This window comes from Bos mutus, chromosome 16 (assembly GCF_027580195.1).
Source record: "Bos mutus isolate GX-2022 chromosome 16, NWIPB_WYAK_1.1, whole genome shotgun sequence".
NCBI classification, from domain to species: Eukaryota; Metazoa; Chordata; class Mammalia; order Artiodactyla; family Bovidae; genus Bos; species Bos mutus.
The window spans coordinates 33,758,482-33,781,673 of record NC_091632.1 but is presented as its reverse complement, the minus strand read 5'-3'; the positions used below and the strand labels follow the sequence as shown (position 1 = coordinate 33,781,673).

The following is a 23,192-nucleotide window of genomic DNA, read 5'->3' as shown; positions in this document are numbered from 1 at the left end:
TCTTTGCTTTTCAGTTTTGTTTTGACCTTTTCTGAAATAATAAAGCAAAGTATGCCAAAAATGTTGCTACCCCTGCCCATTTTCAATATTAAAACAACTAAGCAAACAGTCACCAGTTTTGATAAGTTTTTTTTAATGCACGCTGACATGAAAGTGGTCACAATGCAATCTAACAATCGTTTCGAATGAAGTCAAAGACAACTAAACGCTGCTAGAGCCATGTTCCAGAAAAAAAGCAAATGAACCTTTTGGCCAACTCAGTAAGTACTCAATAAATGTTACCACAAACGCTGTCGTCTGGTGATAGTCCTCAGTAGCCTGTGGCACCTTCCATCCTGCCAGAGGCTAGAAGCTGCATGAAGACAGGGCCCTTGTCACACAAAACTACCCAGAATCGGTGTCCACAGCCTCAGGATGTTCTCCGGCTGCCCTGAACCAGGAGGAGGCCACTCACTGCTCCTCAGGACCCCTCCCGGGGGGCTGAGTCCCCAGCAGTGAAGGGAGTTTCTTCCGGATGTTGAGGGTGTGCCATGGCTCTAGGTGGCAGCCCCAGTGTGGGAGGAGGGAATTCATGAGGCCCAGACGGGATGAAGGGAACCAGGAAGGACCCTGTGTGCACCCCATACGAGCCCCTTATTCCAGGAGAGGATGCTGGGGTCCCGGGGAATGAGGGTTGCCAGAAAACAACTATTTTAGTACTCTATGTGGGACCTGGGGAGGGAGCTGGGGACACCTCCTCCCAACCCATCAAGGCCAGTACTATCATCCCCATGGGACGGAGATCCCCGAAAGGAGGGCCCCTGGAGAGACTCCACCCAAGGTACTGGACAGCCAGGGGCTGAGCCAGGATTTGAACCTGTGTCTCAAAGGCTGTAACACAGCAAGCATTCTTAGGTTTACCTCGTTGTTGTTTAGTCGCTAAGTCGTGTCCAACTCTTTTTGCAACCCCATGGACTGTAGCCCGCTAGGCTCCTCTGCCCGTGGGATTTCCCTGGCAAGAATACTGGATTGAGTTGCCATTTCCTTCTCCAGGGGATCTTCCCCACCCAGGGATCAAACTCACATTTTCTGTATTGGGAAGCGGATTCTTTACCACTGAGCCACCCAGGAAGCCTCCTTTGACTCCTGCTGCTGCTGCTAAGTCACTTCAGTCATGTCTGACTCTGTGCGACCCCATAGACGGCAGCCCACCAGGCTCCCCCGTCCCTGGGATTCTCCAGGCAAGAACGCTGGAGTGGGTTGCCATTTCCTTCTCCAATGCATGAAAATGAAAAGTGAAAGTGAAGTCGCTCAGTTGTGTCCGACCCTCAGTGACCCCATGGACTGCAGCCTTCCAGGCTCCTCAGTCCATGGGATTTTCCGGGCAAGAGTACTGAAGTGGGGTGCCATCGCCTTCTCCGCCTTTGACTCCTAACAGGGTGCAAATCATAAACAAACCTTCTTCCAAATCCAAAATAGAATGATCCCCTTATAGAAGGTCCCAGAGAGACCACTGTCATATCCATCACCAAATAACCACACTCACAGGCCCTCCCTCCAGTCTCTAACCAACAACCTGGGCAATCCAGCTATTTCCACAGAAAAACTCCTTTTGCCAACCTGAGTCCTCCTGTGTCATTTGACGTCCACAGCACTTCACCATCATCTTGAAAACGTTGGCCTCAGACTGGTATTTGAACCCATGTGGCCCGGACTTGAATCCAGCCAAAACCCATGATCTTTCAACTAAGATCACAGACCTGGTTTCAGGATCCAATGAAGCTCAATTCTTGATGTCTCCTTGCGGAAAGTATTCAGTGAGAGACAAAATGATAGACAAGAAGTGGATTTATTTGGAGAGAAACACACTTCACAGACAAGAGTGTAGGCCGTCCCAGAGAGTGAGTGCAGCCTTGAAATGTGGTGTGGTCAGCTTTTATGTGCTGGGTAATTTCACAGGCTAATGAGTGGAAGGATTATTCCAACTGTTTGGGGGAAGGAGTGAAGATTTCCAGGAATTGGGCTACCACCCACTTTTTGGTCTTTGATGGTCTTAGAACTGTAATGGTGCCTCTGGGTGTGTGATTTAGTTGCTGATGTGTTATTGTTGTTGTTCAGTCACTAAGTCGTGTTCCACTCTTGGTGACACCATGACTGTAACATGCCAGGATTCCCGGTCCTTCACCATCTCCTGGAGTTTGCTCAAACTCGTGTCTATTGAGTCTATGATGTCATCCAATCATCTCATCCTCTGTCATTCCCTTCACCTCCTGCCTTCAATCTTTTCCAGCATCAGGGTCTTTTCCAATAAGTTGGTCCTTTGCATTAGATAGCCAAAGTATTGGAGCTTCAGCATCAGTCCTTCCAATGAATATCTAGGGTTGATTTCTTTAGGATTGACCAATTTGATCTCCCTGCAGTACAAAGGACTCTCAAGAGTCTTCTCCAGCAGCACAGTTCCAAAGTATCAATTCTGAGGCACTCAGCCTTCTTTATGGTCCAAATTTCGTATCTATACATGACTACTGGAAAAAACCATAGCTTTGACTATACGGACCTTTGTAGGCAAAGTGATGTCTCTGCTTTTTAATATGCTGTCTAGATTTATCACAGCTTTTCTTCCAAGGAGCAAATGTCTTCTAATTTCATGGCAGCAGTCACCATCAGCAGTAATTTTGGAGCTCAAGAAAATAAAGTCTGTCATTGTTTCCATTGTTTTCCCATCTATTTGCCATGAAGTGATGGGACCAGATGCCATGATCTTAGCTTTCTGAATGTTGAGTTTTAAACCAGCTTTTTCACTCTCCTCTTTCACCTTCATCAACAGGCTCTTTAGTTCCTCTTCGCTTTCTGCCATTAGAGTGGTATCATCTGCATATCTGACATTATTGATATTTCTCCTGGCAATCTTGATTCCAGGTTGTGATTCACCCAGCATTTCTTATGATGTACTCTGCATATAAGTTAAATAAGCAGGGTGACAATACATAACCTTGACTTATTCCTTTCTCAGTTTTTGAACCAGTCCATTTTTCCATGTCCAGTTCTAACAGTTGCTTCTTGACCTGCATACAATTTCTCAGGAGGCAGGTCAGATGGTCCGTTATTCCCACCTCTTTAAGAATTTTCCACAGTTTGTTGTGACCCACACAAAGGCTTTAGCGTAGTCAAAGAAGCAGAAGTTTTTTCTGGAATTCTTTTGCTTTTCCTATGATCTAACAGATGTTGGCAGTTTGATCTCTGGTTCTTATGCCTTTTCTAAATCCAGCTTGAACATCTGGAAGTTCTTAATTCACATACTGTTGAAGCCTAGCTTGGAGGATTTTGAGCATTACTTTGCTAGCATGTGAAAAGAGTGCAATTGCACAGTAGTTTGAACATTCTTTGTTTGGGATTGGTATAAGACTGGCCTTTTCCAGTCCTTCAGCAGTGGCTACTGCTGAGTTTTCCAAATTTGCTGGCATGCTAAGTGCAGCACTTTAACAGCACCATCTCTAGGATTTGAAATAGCTCAGCTGAAAATTCCATCACCTCCACCAGCTTTGTTCACAGTAATGCGCCCTAAGGCCTACTTGACTTCACACTCCAGAATGTCTTAGTCTAGGTGAGTGACCACAATATCATGGTTATCTGGGTCATGAAGATTTTTTTGTACAGTTCTTCTGTGTATTCTTGCCACGTCTTCTTAATCTCTTCTGCTTCTGTGAGGTTCTTATTGTTTCTGCCCTTTATTGTGCCATCTTTGCATGAAATGTTCCCTCAGTATCTCTAATTTTCTTGAAGAGATGTCTAGTCTTTCCCATTCTGTTGTTTTCCTCGATTTCTCTGCATTGTTCACTTAAGAAGGCTTTCTTATTTCTCCCTGCTATTCTCTGGAACTCCGCATTTGGTTGGGTATAACCTTCCCTTTTTCCTTTGCTTTTCACTTCTCTTCTTTCTCAGCTATTTGTAAGGCCTCCTCAGACAGCAGTGTTGCCTTTTCGCATTTCTTTTTCTTGGGGATGGTTTTGGTCACCATCTCCTGTGTAATGTTATGAACCTCTCATAGTTCTTCAAGCACTCCATCAGATCTAATCCCTTGAATCTATCTGTTGCTTCGACTGTATAATCTTAAGAGATTTGATTTAGGTCATACCTGAACAGCCAAGTGGTTTTCCCTGGGCTGTGCTTAGTCACTCAGTCGTGTCCGACTCTTTGCGACCCCATGGACTATAGTCTGCCAGGCTCCTCTGTCTATGGGGATTCTCTAGGCAAGAATACTGGAGTGGGTTGCCATGCCCCCTTCCAGGGATCTTCCTGACCCCGGGACTGAACCCAGGTTTCCCACACTGCAGGTGAATTCTTTACCATCTGAGCCACCAGGGAAGCCCAAGAATACTGGAGTGGGTGGCCTATCCCTTCTCCAGGGGATCTTCCTGACCCAGGAACTGAACTAGGCCTGCACTGCACATGGATTCTTAACCAGCTGAGCTACCAGGGAAGCCCATTTTCTATACTTAAAGTCTGAATTTTGCAATAAGGTTTTCATGATCTGAGCCACAGTCAGCTCCTGGTCTTGCTTTTCCTGACTACATAGTGCTTCTCCATCTTTGGTTGCAGAGAATAGACTCAATCTGATTTTGATATTGACCATCTAGTGATGTCCACATGTAGACTTGTCTCTCGTGTTGTTGGAAGAGGGTGTTTGCTATGACCAGTGCATTCTTTGGCTGAACTCTTGTTAGCCTTCGCTTTGCTTCATTTTGGTCTCCAAGGTCAAATTTGCCTGTTACTCCAGGTATCTCTTGACTTCCTACTTTTGCATTCTAGTCCCCTGTGATGAAAAGGACATCTTTATTTGGTGTTAGTTCTAGAAGTCTTGTAGGTCTTCATGCTACTGCTAAGTCACTTCAGTCGTGTCCGACTCTGTGCGACCCCATAGATGGCAGTCCACTAGGCTCCTCTGTCCCTGGGATTCTCCAGGCAAGAATACTGGAGTGGGTTGCCATTTCCTTCTTCAGTGCATGAAAGTGAAAAGTGAACGTGAAGTTGCTCAGTCATGTCCAACTCTTAGCGACCCCATGGACTGCAGCCAACCAGACTCCTCCATCCATGGGATTTTCCAGGCGAGAGTACTGGAGTGGGGTGCCATTGCCTTCTCCGTGTAGGTCTTCATAGAACTGTTCAATTTCAGCTTCTTGTGGCACAGACTTGGATTACTATGATGTTGAATGGTTTGCCTTGGAAACAAATTGAGACTGCACCCAAGTATTGCATTTTTTACTCTTTTGTTGACTATGAAGTTTACTCCATTCCTTCTAAGAGATTCTTGCTCACAATAGTAGATATAATGGTCATCTGGATTACATTTGCCCATTCCTGTCCATTTCAGTTCACTGATTCTTAAAACGTCAATGTTCACTTAGCCATCTCCTGTTTGACCACATCCAATTTACCTTGATTCAATTCTTTTTTTTTTGCAACCCCATGGACTGCAGCCTACCAGGCTCTTCCGTCCATGGGATTTTCCAGGCAAGACTACTGGGTGCCATTGCCTTCTCCTTGATTCCATTCTTTACAGCATTGGACTTTACTTTTACCACCAGACACATCCTCAACTGGGCATCGTTTCTGCTTTGGCTCAGCCTCTTCATTCCTTCTGGAATTTCTCAGCTCTTCCCCAGTAGCACATTGGACACCTACCAACCTGGGGGGCTCATCTTCCAGTGTCATATCTTTTCGCCTTTTCATGGAGAGAAACACACTTCACAGACAAGAGTGAGGGCTGTCCCAGAGAGTGAATGCAGCCTCAAAATGTGGTGAAGTTAGCTTCTATGGGTTGGGTAATTTCATAAGCTAATGAACGGGAGGATTATTCCAACTGTTTTGGGGAAGGGGGCAGAGATTTCCAGGAATTGGGCCACTGTTCACTTTTTGGTCTTTGATGGTTGGTCTTAGAACTGTCATGGTGCCTCTGGGTATGTCATTTAGCTTGCTGATGTGTTACAGTGAGCGTATCCTGAGGAGTTGACTTGTCTGCCATCATGGACCCATTCAATTCTAATCAGTTTATGCTGCATCCTCGGCCTATGTCATTCTTTCAAAGGTTGTACCCTGACTGCTTCCCTCCTGTTTCAGTCCTTCCCCACAGACTTCACCTCCAGACTTCCTAATTATAGTGTGAAAGGCCACCATTCTCCCAGTGACTTGGGCTGGAAATTTTCAGTGTCCTTGAGCCTTCTCTCCCCTCCTCACCCCATTCCCAACCCACACACATACCCAGGTCTCAAACTGGCTACCTGGGGGGTTGGAAGGGGCTATACCTGCCCCACCGATATGTCTTATTTGGCCCGTGAAGTTTTATTTATTTTATACATTATAGAGTAGCTGTCAATATTGAGAACATGGTGATCTCATAAAACTTGAAAACCTGGCAACCCTGGGCCTGATTCGCACATGTAACAGGCAGCTGGTGCTGAGTTGCAACTGTCTCCTATGCAAGAGGCCTGCCTTGTGCTTTGCCACAATCCCCACCACTCCCTGCCGCCTTATCTCTGGCCTGACACTCTCAAGGCCCGCTGTTATATCCTTTCAGACAAGTGTATTTGTAGCCGCTGCCCACTTCCACATTCCGTTGGTCCCCAAACTTGTTTCTTTTTTCTTCTCAAAGCCTCTCTTTGCAGTGATTCTTCCTGCCCCACCCACCTCCCCCTCCTATTTCTCAGGGCTGGTTGATTACTAAAACCCTGCTTCTCTAAGGCTTTCTCAGCCTAAAAGTGCAGCCACACAGCCCTCCAGCCACTGTGTAGGTCAAAACATCAAAGGAGTCCCTCACAGCCTACAGGACAAAGTCCAAACTCCTGGGAGGGTGTGGACTGCCCCATGCTTTCTCAACCTTACTCCTGGTGTTCCTGAATGAACGAGCCTTGGGTGCAGGGCTCTGTACCAGGCACCAGTGGTACCAGCATGGATTAAAAACCTGCTCTCTAGCAGGAGCAAGATCGGTGCCACGTCAGGGACACATCCAAGGGAGACAGTCCTGATGTCGGCCTTCAGGTCACGTGGGTCTGTCTCCCAGCCTCTGCACACTGAGACTCTGGGCCTTGGCTTCCTCCCCTCCCTCCAGCTAACCAGGAAGGCCATGCCTCTTTCCCACATCCAGCTGATTCCCCTCCCCTACAGCCAGCAGGAAGCAGCTCTCCTCTGAGCCATTGATGGCAGGCACTGGTCTCAGCCAAATGCAACTGGCCACTCACACATGTCTTGAGGAAGTCATTTTCACCCCTACTTTCTGTCTTTTTTTGTTCAGTTGAGTTCAGTTCAGTCACTCAGTAAAGGGGGAACATGGTGCTTCAGGCAAGGTGATGTAGGAAGATCTCTCAGAAACAGGGACATTTCAGCTGAGACTGTTATGGCGGCAACCCAGCATGATGGGGAGTCCTGGGGAGCCCTGAATGACTTGGTGGATCTTAAGTCGCCCACCCCACACATTAGGTCCTGACCTACTAAGTCTCTTAAGCTGGTGAGATGTGGGGTTGTTTGCACAGTAGCTGGCATACTCCGACCTCAGTTTCCCCATGTTGTAGAACTATTACGAGGATCAAGGAGTTAGGGGTTAGTACATGCAAAATGCTTACAAGAGTGTCTGGCGCAATTGCTACAAACATTTAAACTAATATTAGAAATACCTTGTAAGGTCAGACCTTCTGGCCAGTCAGCCTGCCAACCCAAAATGGGGGTGATGTAAAACTTGGTTACCCTCCCTACCATCCCCCACCCCACAACTCCATCAAGGATATTGACCCCATGAAGGATATTTCCCCAAACATTTGGGACTTTCATGACCTGCTGGATATGGCTCTGCCTCCCAGGAATTGCCCTAAACTCATTTTGAATTATTTTTCAGCCTGAAACTCTGTTAGGAAGCAAGTTGTCTTGCTCCTGTCCGTGAGAATTTCCCAGTGGACAACTTTATTCCAGTTCTGAGTAACTGGGCAAGAGCATACAAGTGTTCTAAAGCCTCAGACATTAACTTCCCCACATGCGATGAGTTAGCAGTAACACCCAGGGCTGAAGAACTCCACTAATTTCATCCCCGGTGGCTCAGCCAGGCACACTTCCCTGTTCAACCTATGGCTCCATCAGCTTCCAGTCACAAAGTTAATCACCAATGATCCATAAATTCAGAACTTGTATCCCCCATTATCTTCTGTTTATCTGTAAAAGGTTGTTTCTCTTGTACCACTGGCCATGCTTCTCCCCACTCCCCTATTTTGGTACATAGACCCCTTTAAAAAATCTTATGGAAGCTACTGACCTTCCACAAAAAATGCAGAGATGGAAGATCTGACAGGAAATCTCAGGTGGTTAGTGGGTCCTTAACCCTCTTCTGAGGATCATGATATGAGTTATTAAAAGTCTAACATTATCCAACAATTTCAAAATGATCCAGACAACTATAATGTTTTATTGTTTGATTTCCAGGAGAATATCCAAAAACTGCCTTTATAAGCATCATTATATGCATAGAAAATTTCTGGAACCATATACAAGAAATTATGAACCATGGTTCTTTTTGGGAAAAGGGATCAGGGGTCTGGGATGAGAGGGAGATTTACATTTTTTCATTGGCTATGGTTCTATACTGTTCAATTTTTTTTATCATGTATAAAAATATTTTCTAATTAATTGCTAATTAAAAAGTTAGTAAAAAGTTATTTAAGTTAGGAACTATATACATAAGCCATCATTACTTCCTCTTTTGTGACACAGGGAAGGGGGAAGTGGTCAGCAGGGAAAAGTCAACTTACTTCCTGGCAGAGCTGAATCCATATCAGTTGGGGGAAAATGCAAAATATCAGTCAAGGAGAAATGGCAAATTGTTTCTACTGGGTATTCAACCAGGTCATTGATGTTCCACGTTGCAGAGGAGGGTACTATTAATATTTCATTAGGTGTCAGCAGATTTGATGTCTGCTGAGGCCCCACTTCCTGGCTTGTGGATGGCAGCCTTCTCACTGTGTCCTCATATGGCCTTTCCAGGAGATCTCTCTCTTTCTCTTCATGTAAGGGCACTAATCCCAGGAAGACAGTCTCACTCATGGCCTAATCAAAACCTAATCATCTCCCATAAGCCCTGTTTTCTAATACCATCACATTGGGGGTTAAGGCTTCAACATGTGAATTTTGGGGGAACACAGACATTCAGCCTCGAATAGACAGCCTTCATACTGACAGATGAGTGAGCTGCTGTGGTTCCCGCCTAACTCCTATCTCAGCTTCCTAAGCCTCCCGCACAATTGCACTCATCTCACACACTAGCAAAGTAATGCTCAAAATTCTCCAACCCAGGCTTAAACAGTATGTGAACTATGAACTTCCAGATGTTCAAGCTGGTTTTAGAAAAGGCAGAGGAACCAGAGATCAAATTGCCAACATCTGCTGGATCATCGAAAAAGCGAGAAAGTTCCAGAAAAACATCTATTTCTGCTTTATTGACTACACCAAAGCCTTTGACTGTGTGGATCACAACAAACCGTGGAAAATTCTGAAAGAGATGGGAATACCAGACCACCTTACCTGCCTCTTGAGAAATCTGTATGCAGGTCAAGAAGCAACAATTAGAACTGGACATGGAACAACAGACTGGTTCCAAATTGGGAAAGGAGTACGTCAAGGCTGTATATTGTCACCCTGCTTATTTAACTTATATGCAGAGTACATCATGCAAAATGCCAGGCTGGATGAAGCACAAGCTGGAATCAAGATTCCGGGAGAAATATTAATAACCTCAGATATGCAGATGATACCACACTTATGGCAGAAAGCGAAGAAGAACTAAAGAGGCTATTGATAAAAGTGAAAGAGGAGAGTGAAAAAGCTGGCTTAAAACTCAACATTAAAAAACTAAGATCATGGCATCTGGTCCTATCACTTCATGGCAAGTAGATGGGGAAAGAATGGAAACAGTGAGAGACTTTAGTCATGTATGGATGTGAGAACTGGATTATAAAGAAAGCTGAGTGCCAAAGAATTGATGCTTTGAACTGTGGTGTTGGAGAAGACTCTTGAGAGTCCCTTGGATCGCAAGGAAATCAAACCAGTAAATCCTAAAGGAAATCAGTCCTGAATATTCACTGGAAGGATTAATGCTGAAGCTGAAACTTCAATACTTTGGCCACCTGATGTGGAGAACTGACTCGTTGAAAAAGACCCTGATGCTGGGAAAGATTGAAGGCAGGAGGAGATGGTTGGATGGCATTACCAACTTGATGGACGTGAGTTTGAGCAAGCTCTGGGAGTTAGTGACGGACAGGGAAGCCTGGCATGCTGCAGTCCATGGGGTCACAAAGAGTTGGACACAACTGAGTGGCTGAACCGAACTGAACTGAAGCCTAGGAAAGGAGATCCAGACATTCAAAGTTAAAAACAGGAAAAGAATCACCTGGAATAATGGCTAATATTTGCAAATCCTCCTTGTGGCTCAGCTGGTAAAGAACCTGCCTACAATGTGGGAGACCTAGGTTGGATCCCTGGGTTGGGAAGATCCCCTGGAGAAGGGAAAGGCTACCCACTCCAGTATTCTGGCCTGGAGAATTCCACGGACTGTATAGTCCATTGGGTCACAAAGAGTCAGATATGACTGAGCGACTTTCACTTTCACTTTCTATGGCTCACAAAGTACTTTACCTAGGAGTGACCCTCAGGGGATCTGCAAAAACCCTATAAGACCTGTAAAAGTAAAATATTTTCTCTTGTCATAAAACACTGCTTGTTTATTAAACAAAAATGAATAAATCTAGATTAGCACAAAGAAAATTAAAATCATCCATTGAGTAATGGATGTTATTCTGTTAATTACTGATACTATCTATGATGGTGCTGGACTTTGAGTTATTTGCAAATAGACTTATTTCTTTTACAAAAATGAGATCTTAATGCAATATGCTTTTGTGACCTTGAAAATTTTTTTGATATATAATGAACAATTTTTGCACATCCTCAGCATTCATCTAAACTGTAATTTTTTGTGGCTGAGGACTATTCCAGGACATGGCAGACCCCTAATTTATTTAACCAATTCTCTACTGCCAGACATACAGTTGGTTTCTAATTTTATTGTTATTATTTAAAAAAAAATAACTGTTGAAACTAACTTCTTATACAATCATGTTTCCTCTAGATAAATTCCTGGTATTGAAACTGCTATGTATCTTCAAGCTTTGATATGTGTTTTCAGAATGTCCTCCAATTTATATTCCCTCATCAGCTCCTGAAAGCACCGCCTCCCCATATTAGCGTTCCCTTTTTAGTTTAAAATTTTTTAATTTTAAAAACATGTAAAAATTTCACATGTGAAAGATGGCATTGTATTAGTTAGCAATTTTCTTTCTTTTTCAAAAAAAATTTTGGCTGTGCTGGGTTTTCGCTGCAGTGAGTGGGCGTCTCTAGTTGTGGCGCACAGGCTTAGTTGCCCTGTGGCATATGAGATTTTAGTTCCCCAACCAGGGATGGAACCTGCATACCCTGTATTGGAAGGTAGATTCTTAATCACTGGGCCACCAGGGAAGTCCCAGCCTTTTCTTAATATGATGAGGTTGAATGTGTTTTTTTGTTTTTCCTCCTATGTGCTTATGGGCAATGGCAATTCTTCTTTATTCCATTTCTTGACTAGGGCATTTAGCCTTTCCTTATGTTGGATGTGCTCAGCCACTCAGTCGTGTCCAACTCTTTGAGGCCTATTGGCTGGTGGCCCATCAGGCTCCTATGTCCATGGAATTTTCCAGGCAAGACTACTAGAGTGGGTTGCCATTTGCTACTCCTGGGGATCTTTCTGACCCAGGGATCGAACCTGCATCTCCTGCATTTCAGGTGGATGCTTTATCACTGAGCCACCGGGGAAGCCCTGAGTCTCTTCTTTCTGAGTAGAAAAGATCCTGTCTGTGTCCAGAAAACAGCCTCTTGTCTGGTTGAGTTGCAAATATTGCTGTAGTTTAATATTTACTGTATCAAAGTTTTTTAATTTTAGGAGCCAAATCTATCAATCACTTTCTAGAATTCCTTTTATAATTTGAACTTTCACTACAATGCTTTAAAAGCCTTTTCCTAAAAGGGGCCTGAGTAACTTTATAGTGGAGAAATCTTGTATGCATCACTTTGACCAAATGATCATGGTTAACATTTCCCATAAGTCATGCTGATACCATGGAAATCCTGACATGATGTCATGAGAACACTTCACCTCTGCAGGAATCTTTCTGCAAACCTCAAACCCCAGTCTAATCACAAAAAAATATCAGACAAATCCAAAGTGAGAGACATCCTACAAAGCACTGATCAGCACTCCTCAAAGCTTTTAAGGTCATGAAATTTAAGGAAAGACTGAGAAATGGTCACAGATCAGTACAGATGAAGGGGATGTGAGAACTGAGTACAAGGTGGTATCATGGATAAGATCCCGATGCAGAAATATGACAGTGGGGACACTGGTGAGATCCAAATAAAGTCTGTCATTTAGTCAGTAGCAACGTGAATTTCTTAGTCTTGAAATGTGCACTTGGGTTATGTACAATGCCCCCCACCTGCTAGATTTTCTTTTAGCTTTGACTGGGACAGAGAGCAGTCCAGGCAAAAAAGCCACTGAAGTCTGGGCTATGGGCGGCTGTGGAGGAGAAAAGTGAGTTAGGCAGTGGTTCCTGGTTCCTTCTGACCAAAGCACCGGGGCTGTGGAATCTTCAGAGCTTGGACAGTAAAGGGGCCTAGCCCAGACTTGATCTTGCAGACAGTAAAGTGAAAGTGAAAGTGTTAGTCGCTCAGTCTCTTCTCACTCTCTATGACCCTATGGACAGTAGCCCACCAGGCTCCTCTGTCCATGGAATTCTCCAGGCAAAAATACTGGAGTGGGTAGCCATTTCCTCCTCCAGAGGATTTTCCCAACCCAGGGATCGAAACCAGGTCTCCTGCATTGCAGATGGATTCTTTACCATCTGAGCCAACAGGGAAGACCAGACAGTAGCAAAGTGGCAAAGATTTTAGTTCCCTGCCTGGTGTGATTATTGGTTTATTTCATTTGTCTGTTTCCTAACTTACTGACCCCTCTCCCCTACCCCCTCAATAAAGTGTAAGCTCCAGGAGAGCAGGGAGTGAGTCTCACTTATGGAACACTTCACCCCAAAACCCTGAACACGTGGCTGGTAGAGAAAACTCAGTGAATACTGGTTGAATGAAAGAAATCAAGTAAATGGTTTTCCCCACCCCTCCCCATTCACTAGATGTGAATTTAGTGCCAGCCCATGTGAATTATGCCATAACTGTTTTATGCCACGAGCCTTTGCACAGGCTGTGCCTCCACCAGGCACAGTCACTGACCTTCTGTTCCCCCTCTAGGCTTCGGCTTAGACTCGGTCTTTTCTGAAAATCGTTCCTTGACTCTCCCAGTGGGTTAAACTGCCTCCTTTAAGCTCTTGGGTTTCCTCGCCACTGGATAGCTGTATTGTCATGGTGACTCCTGGAAGACTGGCCTACCTATGGGGGCAGAGCTGGCCTCTTTGGTTTTCCACCAGCTCTGTGATCAAGACACAGCACTCAGTTCAGTTCAGTCGCTCAGTCGTGTCCGACTCTTTGCGACCCCATGGACTGCAGCACACCAGGCCTCCCTGTCCATCACCAACTCCTGGAATTTACTCAAACTCACGTCCATTGAGTTGATGATGCCATCCAACCATCTCATCCTCTGTCGTCTCCTTCTCCTCCCACTTTTAACCTTTCCCTGCATCAGGGTCTTTTCAAATGAGTCAGTTCTTCACGTCAGGTAGCCAAAGTATTGGGGTTTCAGTTTCAGCATCAGTCCTTCCAATGAATATTCAGGACTGATTTCCTGTCGGATGGACTGGTTGGATCTCCTTGCAGTCCCAGGCACTCTCAAGAGTCTTCTCCAACACCACAGTTCTAAAGCATCAATTCTTCGGTGCTCAGGCTTTCTTTATAGTCCAACTCTCACATCCATACATGACTACTGGAAAAACCATAGCTTTGAGAAGACACAGTACTAACAGTACATTTATTTACATGACAGGCTGTGGCAGCCAAAGACAACTTCCTCCCCACCCTCCACAGTATAATTTGCATCTGTCAGTGTTTGAAAACAATCACCCAAGGACAACTCCCACACATATCTCTACCCAGCACACTGCAGCTAATGAAGCTGAATATTTGGAGTTGAGGTGTGTTTTGTTTTTTTATCATATTCCCCCCATTCCCAAGTTTCAAGAAACCATGCCCACACCCTAACCAACACAAGCCCGGCTGTGCGGGGGGAAAACGTGGACCAAGAGTAAGGTAAGTAAACTCTGTCTCTTCCAGACCAGCTGTGAAAAAGAAAAAGTGGCCAAGACACAAAATCCACCAAGCATTAGAGCCACGTGGTTCTAGGTCTTGAATAGAAGAAAGAGTAGAACCTTCTGGAGACATCCAGAACAATACATCACATAAGTTGTTTAGTTGCTAAGTTGTATCCTCTTTTGTGACCCCATGGACAATAGCCCACCAGGTACCTCTGTTCATGGGATTTCCCAGGCAAGAATACTGGAGTGGGGTAATGGTGAACTCCTCCAAAAGGACTTATGCCAGCATGCCATGCCTCCCAGGACTGCCACAGTCAGTGTCCCTGACCCCACGGCAGGCCACTGTTGACCCACGCCTTTAAAAAGAATCTGCTGCTAAGTCGCTTCAGTCGTGTCCGACTCTGTGCGACCCCATAGGCGGCAGCCCACCAGGCTCCCCCATCCCTGGGATTCTCTAGGCAAGAACACTGGAGTGGGTTGCCATTTCCTTCTCCAATGCATGAAAGTGAAAAGTGAAAGTGAAGTCGCTCAGTCGTGTCGGACTCTGTGCGACCCCATGGACTGCAGCCTACCAGGCTCCTCCATCCATTCGACTTTCCAGGCAAGAGTACTGGAGTGGGGTGCCAAAGGACCTCACTCACTCAGTGAATTCTCATCCTGGTTCTGCCAAGATTTGCTGGGTGACCTTGGGCCCACTGCCTATAGGATGTTCCCATTAGGGAAGCTCTGGGGACATCAAAAAAAGAAATGCCAAAAGGCTTAATGAACCCTTGTTGTTTAGTCACTAAGTTGTGTCTGACTCTGCAATCCCACAGACTGCAGCACGCCAAGCTTCCCTGTCTTCACTATCTCCCAGAGTTTACCCAAATTCATGTCTGGTAATGCTATCTAACCAACCCTGTGATGTGTTTTAAATGCTGGCATTGAACAGGTGCCTGTTTTGTGCACTGTGACAATTTAAGCTAGACCGTTGGCCTGACAGTTACAGGCTTTATGATAAACATGAGTTCCTAGTGAACATACCAGTGTGGCTCAGAGGAGACTCAGGCTGCAGGGCCAACCTGTGTCTTCAGCCAGGAGCTCTGACTTCACTGACTTTCGCACCTCATCTGGAGACCCTTGTCAAGTGAGCCTGAGAGCCCACCTGCCCCGCAAAGGCCACTCTGTTTTCTGGCCTCAGTTTCTTCTTCTAAGAATCGAGGCAGCTTGAACAGCAGCAATTTTCTTTATTTAAAGTTGCAGAATCTCTTTAAAGAGATTTTTGCACCGTGACATCTGGAATATTTGTAAGCACGGTTTCTTTCCAGCTGGCCCTCCATAAACCCCTGAGTTGCTTCTGGGACCCGTCCAAGGAATCCCAAGTTTTCCAGGATCACAGAATAAAAACTGGTGAGCCAGAGCAGTGCTGCCCAAGGCTCTTACCCCGCTTCCTAGCTGCCTACGAATAACTGAGATGAAAGTTTCACTGAAGAATACTTCTCAGGGCAGGAGATGCATTGCTTACTAGTTTACTTTCTTCTATTTCACTTCAAAAGAGACAGTGGAAAACCGTTTCACTGATTTTCAAACCCACGGATAAGTCGCTGCCCATAGTCTGTAAGCATAGCCTAAGGAACTTCTGAGATAGTATTGATGATCTCCAGTATTGAGGTCCAGAGAAGGCGATGGCACCCCACTCCAGTACTCTTGCCTGGAAAATCCCATGGACGGAGGAGCCTGATGGGCTACAGTCCATGGGGTGGCGAAGAGTCGGACACGACTGGGCGACTTCACTTTCACTTTTCACTTTCATGCATTGGAGAAGGAAATGGCAACCCACTCCAGTGTTCTTGCCTGGAGAATCCCAGGGACGGGGGAGCCTGGTGGGCTGCCGTCTATGGGGTTGCACAGAGTCGGACACGACTGAAGCGACTTAGCAGCAGCAGTATTGAGATCACTTCTAGTATTGGCATTAGTAAAGCTCTTAGACTTCCCTGGTGGCTAAGTGGCAAAGTGTCAGTGCAGGAGATGTGGGTTCGATCCCTGGATTGGTAAGATTCTGAGGAGTAGGAAATGGCAACCCATTCCAGTATTCTTGCCTGGAAAATTCCATGAACAGAGGACCTTGGTGGGCTACAGTCTGTGGGGTCACAAAGAATCAGATATGACTGAACAACTGAGCATGTATGCAGGCGCAGTAAAGCTGTACTCCTATTAGAGGGTGAGAGATGCCAGGAAATCCTGTCCGCAGGGTGGAGTGCCGGACCTTATCACCTGAGTTGGTGGTAACGCATTTTCTGCACATCTTTGCCACTGAAATACCTACTCTCCAAGACGCAGGGCCTGGAGACGAGCAAACCAAATACTGACTTTTCTAGGGACCCGCACTTGCCACCCTGGTGCCTAGTCCTGGAAAATCTGGGGAAGGGGTGATGACAACAGGGTGGGAGCTAGGTTGAATCCAACACAGCAAAGGATTGGAAGAAACAAAGCTCTCTCCCTCCCTCCTATAATCTGTGGATCACATCCACCCTACTCCACCCTGATAACTGATGTCCTCCATTTTTAAGAGGCTTGCTGACAATCAATGTTTGCTTTAGATCTGGTAAACATGACCCTTTCCCCAACACCCACGGTGATGCAGAGAAATGGCCCCTGGAAGTCCTACAGTGGTGAGTAATTTGTATGGGGTTACAAAATTTGGGCTCAGTGGTAAAGAATATGCCTGCAATGCAGGCGATGCAGGAGACATGGGTTCGATCCCTGGGTTGGGAAGATCCCCTAGAGGAAGGCATAGCAACCTACTCCGGTATTCTTGCCTAGAGAATCCCATGGACAGAAGACTCTGGCAGGCTACAGTCCTTAGTGTAGCAAAGAGTTGGCCACAACTCAGCAACTGAGCATGCATGTGTGCATAGGATTCAGGGTACTGGAGTGTTCTGTCAGAGCCAACTCAAAATTCTGGCCTCCTAAGTACCTTCCAGCCATCAGATAGTAGGACCACATGAGACTGGCAGGTTAGAACCAGTGTGAAAAAGTTGTCACAAGGAAAGTACACATTAGAATTATGAGTTGAAAAACTAGAGTATGAAATAGCAGAGCAAGCAAGCTAAAAAAAAGTCTGAATAAGACACCACGGTATGGACAGTGGGTGTCAGCACCTCGTGATATATTCCTTCCAAGTTTTCTACAATAAGCATGTACTTCCTTTGTAATCTGGGGGCAAAAATAACTTTAAGAGCCTGTCTCTCCAGGGGCACATGATAAAGTATGGTTCAGGGAGCAGCAAGTTTAATCACTAGCTTAGTCCCTGGTGTGAATGTCAGTTTGAAGAGATAGGTCCTGAAAATGTCAAGATACATGTATTCCTTGTTTTGGGGGGGCCTTAGCATTTACTCCTTCTGGACACGTGACTGTGGTCTCCCCCTAAATTCCTGGCAGTGTGGAATATACAGAGAGAGGGGTTCTTGGAGGGGGTGTGTGCTCTGATTTCTTTTTTTTTCCTTCAAGAACCATCCTTAAAATCATTCAAGACAAAATCAGGAAACTTGAGTTCTTGCCCTAGCTCTGATCTCAGGCCTGTCTCTTCCTTTCCTTGGGCCTCAATTTCCCCATTTGTAAGTTCCCTTTTGGCTCTAATATTCTAAGAGCTAAAGGAAGCAGCACTCAGATTTAAGGGTTGCTAAGCCTGATGAATCTAGGGCAAGAGAGAATAAGGGAACTTTCGGCTGCTCAGCCTGAGTAAACAACTCAGAGTAGAAAGCGAAGGCCCAGCCGAGCATCCTGACGCAGGGCTTGGGGCCGAGAGGAGGGAGGAGTTGAGAATCAGCCCAAGGCTCTCAGCAAACCCCCCACCCCCAGAGCATGGCCTCTGGTCAGTGTCTTGGGGCTGTCTCCAAAGGGTAGGGCAGTCTGGCCTGGAGCAGGCAAAGCCAAACAAGTGACCCGTTTATTTGTGGAGCCGGAGCTCCCAGCAAGGGCGGCCGGCGCACCAAAGGCTCAATCCAGAAGGGAGGAAAAAGCATCGCAAGGCTAAACAGGGCCACCTGTCCAAACTGGGGAGGAGCGAGACAGATGTTGAGACATCCTCCTCCCTGGACTAACCCAGGGCCTGGAACAAGCCTTTGACCTGACTGTGGCCAATCTCCTGGGTGACAGGTTCCACTGCTGACTCCCTGTGTGCCCCTGGGTGAGTTCCTTCCCCTCTCCTCAAATGAGAGGACACACCCAGGTCCTCCTGTGGCGGGTGAAAGACCGTGCATGGTCCACTTCCGAGTAAAGGAGACTTAGTATCAGAAGAAGGATACTCTTATAGCTGTCAACTAGAAAAAGAACTCTAAGATTCAGAGCAGACAACAAAAGTGAAAGCAAAAGCCAACGGCCAGAAGCGGACCCTTCACCTCGTCCCCAGTCAGAAGGCATCTGAAGTTCCGGAACTTCCCCAGCACTTAAGGAGAAGTCTTCTCAGTGCCTCAAATGAAAAGCCCAGAGTCAAAGGTCCTGGAGCTCCAATCTTCTCCAGCCCCAGGGCTCAGAGGGCTTTACTACCAGCCCCACAGAAGGAGGGAAGAACGTTTACCAGAACCATGACTCAGGAGTCCCCCAAAGGGGCAGGCTGTCCAGTGTAAATGCCAACAGCAGATGGCCTGCTGGCTCTGCTTTCAGCGTTGCCATTCCTTGCACAGACACAGAAACTCCTGGGCCCCATGACTTCTAGAGATGGAGAGCTGGAAAGCCACAACTGGACCAGCCTGGACCCTGCCAAGATCCCACCACCTCACTCTGGCAGGAGACAGGCTGGTAGTCTGAGCCTCACCCTACATCCACAAATCTCACCCTTGAGCAGTGGTCACATGTTAAGAGCACATGTTAATCTCTGCCTCCTGTATGGGGCTCCAGGTCATTCCCTCTGCCCCCCACCAACCTGCAGGCCAGCCTCCTTCCTCTCTCCTATCAACCTTCTCCAAACTCCCACCTAACTCCTACGCAACTAGGTTTATCTTCCGAACGCATCAACAGGACCGAATCGCTCTTCTGCTTAAAGAACTTGAACGGAATTTGCATCTTTCTTTGTCTTTCTTGTCCAGTGATGTATGCTGAGTACCCAGGACACTGCTTGGCACACACAGGCATGCAGTCGACATCTGTGGTTCCAAGATGTCTACTGAATAAAGTCCCACCTGTGATGACCTGGCCCTGCCTCTCCAGTCCAGTTCATCCCAGATCCTCCACTCCCTTTGCTTCCCCCCATCTTCCCATAAACCTGCCATGACCTGAGCACCTCCTAGTATATCCCGTGCACCTTCATACCTTCATGCCTTTGCCGGTGCTGTTCCATCTGCCCAGACACCCTTCCTATCCCGTCCCTCCAGGAGACTCCACTTCACTATTTAATATCCCAACATTCTTTTCTTAGCAGCATCTCCTGGCATGCCTTGCCACAGTACTTGCCATGTGCTAGGCATGAATGTCCCACACCCTAGGTTTTCATTCCCATTATACAGGTAAAGAAACTGAGGCTCACAGAGGCTGTGACAGCCCACTGTGGGTCACACAGCCGGGAAATGGTGGGGTCTGACTATATTGCCACCTCTTTAATGCACTTGCCATTTACTATTCACTAGACCGGGAGCTCTCTGAGGCCCCTTGGCCTTGTACCCTCGGGGCAGGCCTGGGCCTTTGTCATGCTCAAGAGGCCCTAACCATTGAAACACTCAGTTCAGGACACCTAAGGAACAGATCACAGTCAGCCCCCTCCCCTTCTTCTGTCTTCCGTGTTTTCTCTCGGTCTGGGCAGTACTTCTGGCAAGTTGGGAAGAGACACATTTGGAGGGAAAGGGGCTCCCTGCCAATTGCATTTGGCCCCATCGATCTAGGTCAAGATCCCCGTGTGACGTCTGCAAAGTGCGAAGGCCTTTCACAGTCCCAGAGCCGACTAGGAAAGCCATTCTCAAGTGATCCCTTCAAAACGAAAGCCAGAAGCCAGCAATCTCAGACGCCAATCCCTCTCCTGCGGCCCAACAGGCTGGCTCCGATCCCGCCCACCGCGCTCTGGCCACGCCTCGGTTCCGCGCTTCTGGACCACCGGCAAAGACAGGAGGGACCCGACCCGGGACCACACAGGCTTCTCTGGGCGCAGCACAGGTGCCCGGGGCCGCTACCCACCTGGAAAGTCCCGGGCGGGACCGGGGAAACCGCAGGGACGTGCAGGTTTCCTGCACCCTCGTCCTTCGGCTAGGAAAGCTTTCTATATGAAAGTGACTATCCTTGTTAATCAGACCCGGCGTTCGGGTCTTCATTTGTAGATGAAGAAACCTGGTTACACCTACTCTGCTCACACCCCATTCGTCACCCTTTGCCTCTAGTACCTAAAACACACACTCACGAACCTAAATCCTTTAAAAGTCTCCATTTCCAAAAAGGATTAAGGGATGGGGGAAAGGGCCTCGTTCGGGCAGCGCCAGAGTAGTTTCCTGGGACCTAGTGAGAAGTTCCGCCCTAAGAACCGGGGGAAGATGCCTCTTTGGCTACGGGTTCGGAACTGACAGGCGGATAGCACCTGTCCCCCCCACCCCCAACAGGGAGCCCGGAGGCCGGCTCTCTCCTCTCAGCCGAAGCCAGCTGGCCCCAGCGCGATGCTCGGGAGCTGGGTGTTCCAGAGAATGAGAGTACGGAGTTCCTCTGCCGCAGACCCTGGGCGGGAAGCTCTAAGACGATCCTACAGACAGACCCGGACAGCCGTCGACTGCCTCCGGGGCCCCGTGGGGAACAGTCCCTCCGCCGGGCGCGGCGGGGCGGAAGGCGCAGACTCACCGGGGAGGCGGCGGTTCCAGCTTGGTCTCCGTCGGGCGGCCGGGGGCTGGGGGCTCCAGGACCCCGGCCCCCTCCCCTAGGCTGCCTCCTTAGGGTGCCGCGATCCCGGGGCTGGGGGATCAGGGGAGGCTCGGTCGAAGGAGCACGGTGGCGGAGAGCGAGCCGCCAGCTCGGACTGGGATGGGGACGCAGGAAGCGCGGCCCCTTGAGCGCCGGCGTGCGGGAGGGAGGGACCGAGAGAGGCGGAGGGCGGTGCCCGCCCCGAGTGGCCTCCGGCCCCGGGAGGCACCGCCCACCAGTCGACCCTCCCCCTCGGCCCTCGGGGCCACCTGGAGCCCCAGGGCACCGAGCCCCAGCTGCGAAGAGAAGACACCCACTCCCCGGAACTGCTGACGGAGTGCGGGCCGGGGGCGTTGGATCGCAAGAAGTTGGCTAACCCGGGATGGCGGGGAGAGAGCAGCCTGCCCCTGCCCCCCGGGGCAGCTTTCGGGTGGCGCCGGGTGGGAAGGGCGTGTCGGCCGGGAGTCCGGGTTTTAAGTGTTAAGGAGACCAGAGAGTCCCTACCAGACCCAGTGCGAGTGCAGAGGTTCAGCTCCTCCGGGCCGCCCGCCGCGCCTTTCCAGGTGGGGCGCTCACCTGGCGAGCCGGTGCGCCGGCCTCCCCGCCTCCTCTCCTCCTCCGCCCCGTCCTGGGGAGGCTGCCCTTCCCTCTTCACCCTCAGGCAGGGTCTGGGCGCTGGGCCCCTCCCGCACCTCCCAGGGCTGGTCCCTGCAAGGTGACTGATGGGCGGAGGTAGTAAAGGAGGAAGCGAGTTTTTGAAAAGCGAGTCATCTCGGGCCCTCGACCTGCCCCCATCCCCTACCCCGGGTCCCCTGAGCGCCCTCCGGGTCGCACACTTGAGCCTTGGTCGGGGTGGAGCCCATTCCAGGAGCCTGCGCCCGTGCCCGGGATGGGGACGCCCTGGCTCGTGCCTTCCCAGCTGGCGTCTTGTCTCCAGCTTTGCTGAGAACTTGCGCATGGAAGCTCTGGTTGGTGTCCTGCCGACCAGGTGGCAGGCGGGTGGACCTCCTTTGCTTAGATCTTCAGAGCTGCTGCCCGAGGCCTGGTTCTGGGCAGGGTGAACCACAGCTCGGAGGGCACCTCTGCCCCCTACCTGGAGGTGCGCCCTAGACCTGCGCTTCTGGGACCCAGCCCGATTCTAAACACGCAGGTAGCCATCCTCCTCCTCCTTCAATCTTAGACTGTTTTGCTTTGAAGTTCAAATCCTGAGAAAAGCTGATAGGCCAGGTGTCAGAGAATCTAGCTGAGGACAGAAGGCACCTCCTACTGGGAATCTGCCCTGTCCAGGATGGAAAACAGATACCCTGGTGGAAATTGCAATCAGGTTCACTTTCAAACTGCCAGCTTCATAGGTACACATGATTCTCATGTGTATACCTACAGAGTGGTTACACGTGGGTATTTTTTTCCCATTGCTGCTTCTTCACATGCATGTGTGTGTGTGTTAGTCCTTTAGTCGTGTCCGACTCTTTGCAACCCCAGGGACTGTAGCCCACCAGGCTCCTCTGTCCATGGAATTCTCCAGGCAAGAATGCTGGAGTGGGTTGCAGTTCCCTTCTCCAGGTCTTAACATGGATGATAATAGTTCGATAGGACCTTAGTGTCTACGAAGAGGTCAGTCTGGGGCTATCTTGTGATTTTAAGGAGGGAAAGGCATTTAGGGAAACAGTAATTAGTCTCCCTAAGTATATCAATAACTGGTATTCTTCATTTCCTTACTGTGGACCAAGAACCCAGTTACCACCCACTTCCCTTGCACCATCTTATTTAATCCTTAAAACAACCCTGCAGATGCTTACTTTATAGAACAGAAAGCTGAAGCTTAAGGGGATGAGGTCATCTGCCCAAAGTCACACTTTAGGCAAATGAGGAGTATCGGGAGCTTGACCCAAATTCGTCCCCTCCAGAACCTCTTCTCTCCCTACTATGGAAAAATCCCCCATCATGCTCTGGGCCCTAAGACAAGTTCCCCTGCGTCTCCAGTCTGTCACTCAGGAAGAAGACACCATTGTCACACTCTGCATAGTGATGTAATTCTTT

General features: G+C 48.1%; 1 protein-coding gene across 1 annotated transcript in view; it reads right to left on the bottom strand.

Annotated features, from left to right (window-relative positions):
- Positions 1-21,317, bottom strand: part of TMEM51 (transmembrane protein 51) — a 59,256-nt gene extending 37,939 nt beyond the window's left edge. Inside the window, exon 1 of the mRNA XM_070384948.1 lies at positions 21,093-21,317. The gene's annotated coding sequence lies outside the window, so the exon portion shown is untranslated. The remainder of the gene's footprint in view (positions 1-21,092) is intronic.
- Positions 21,318-23,192: the final 1,875 nt, after the last annotated feature.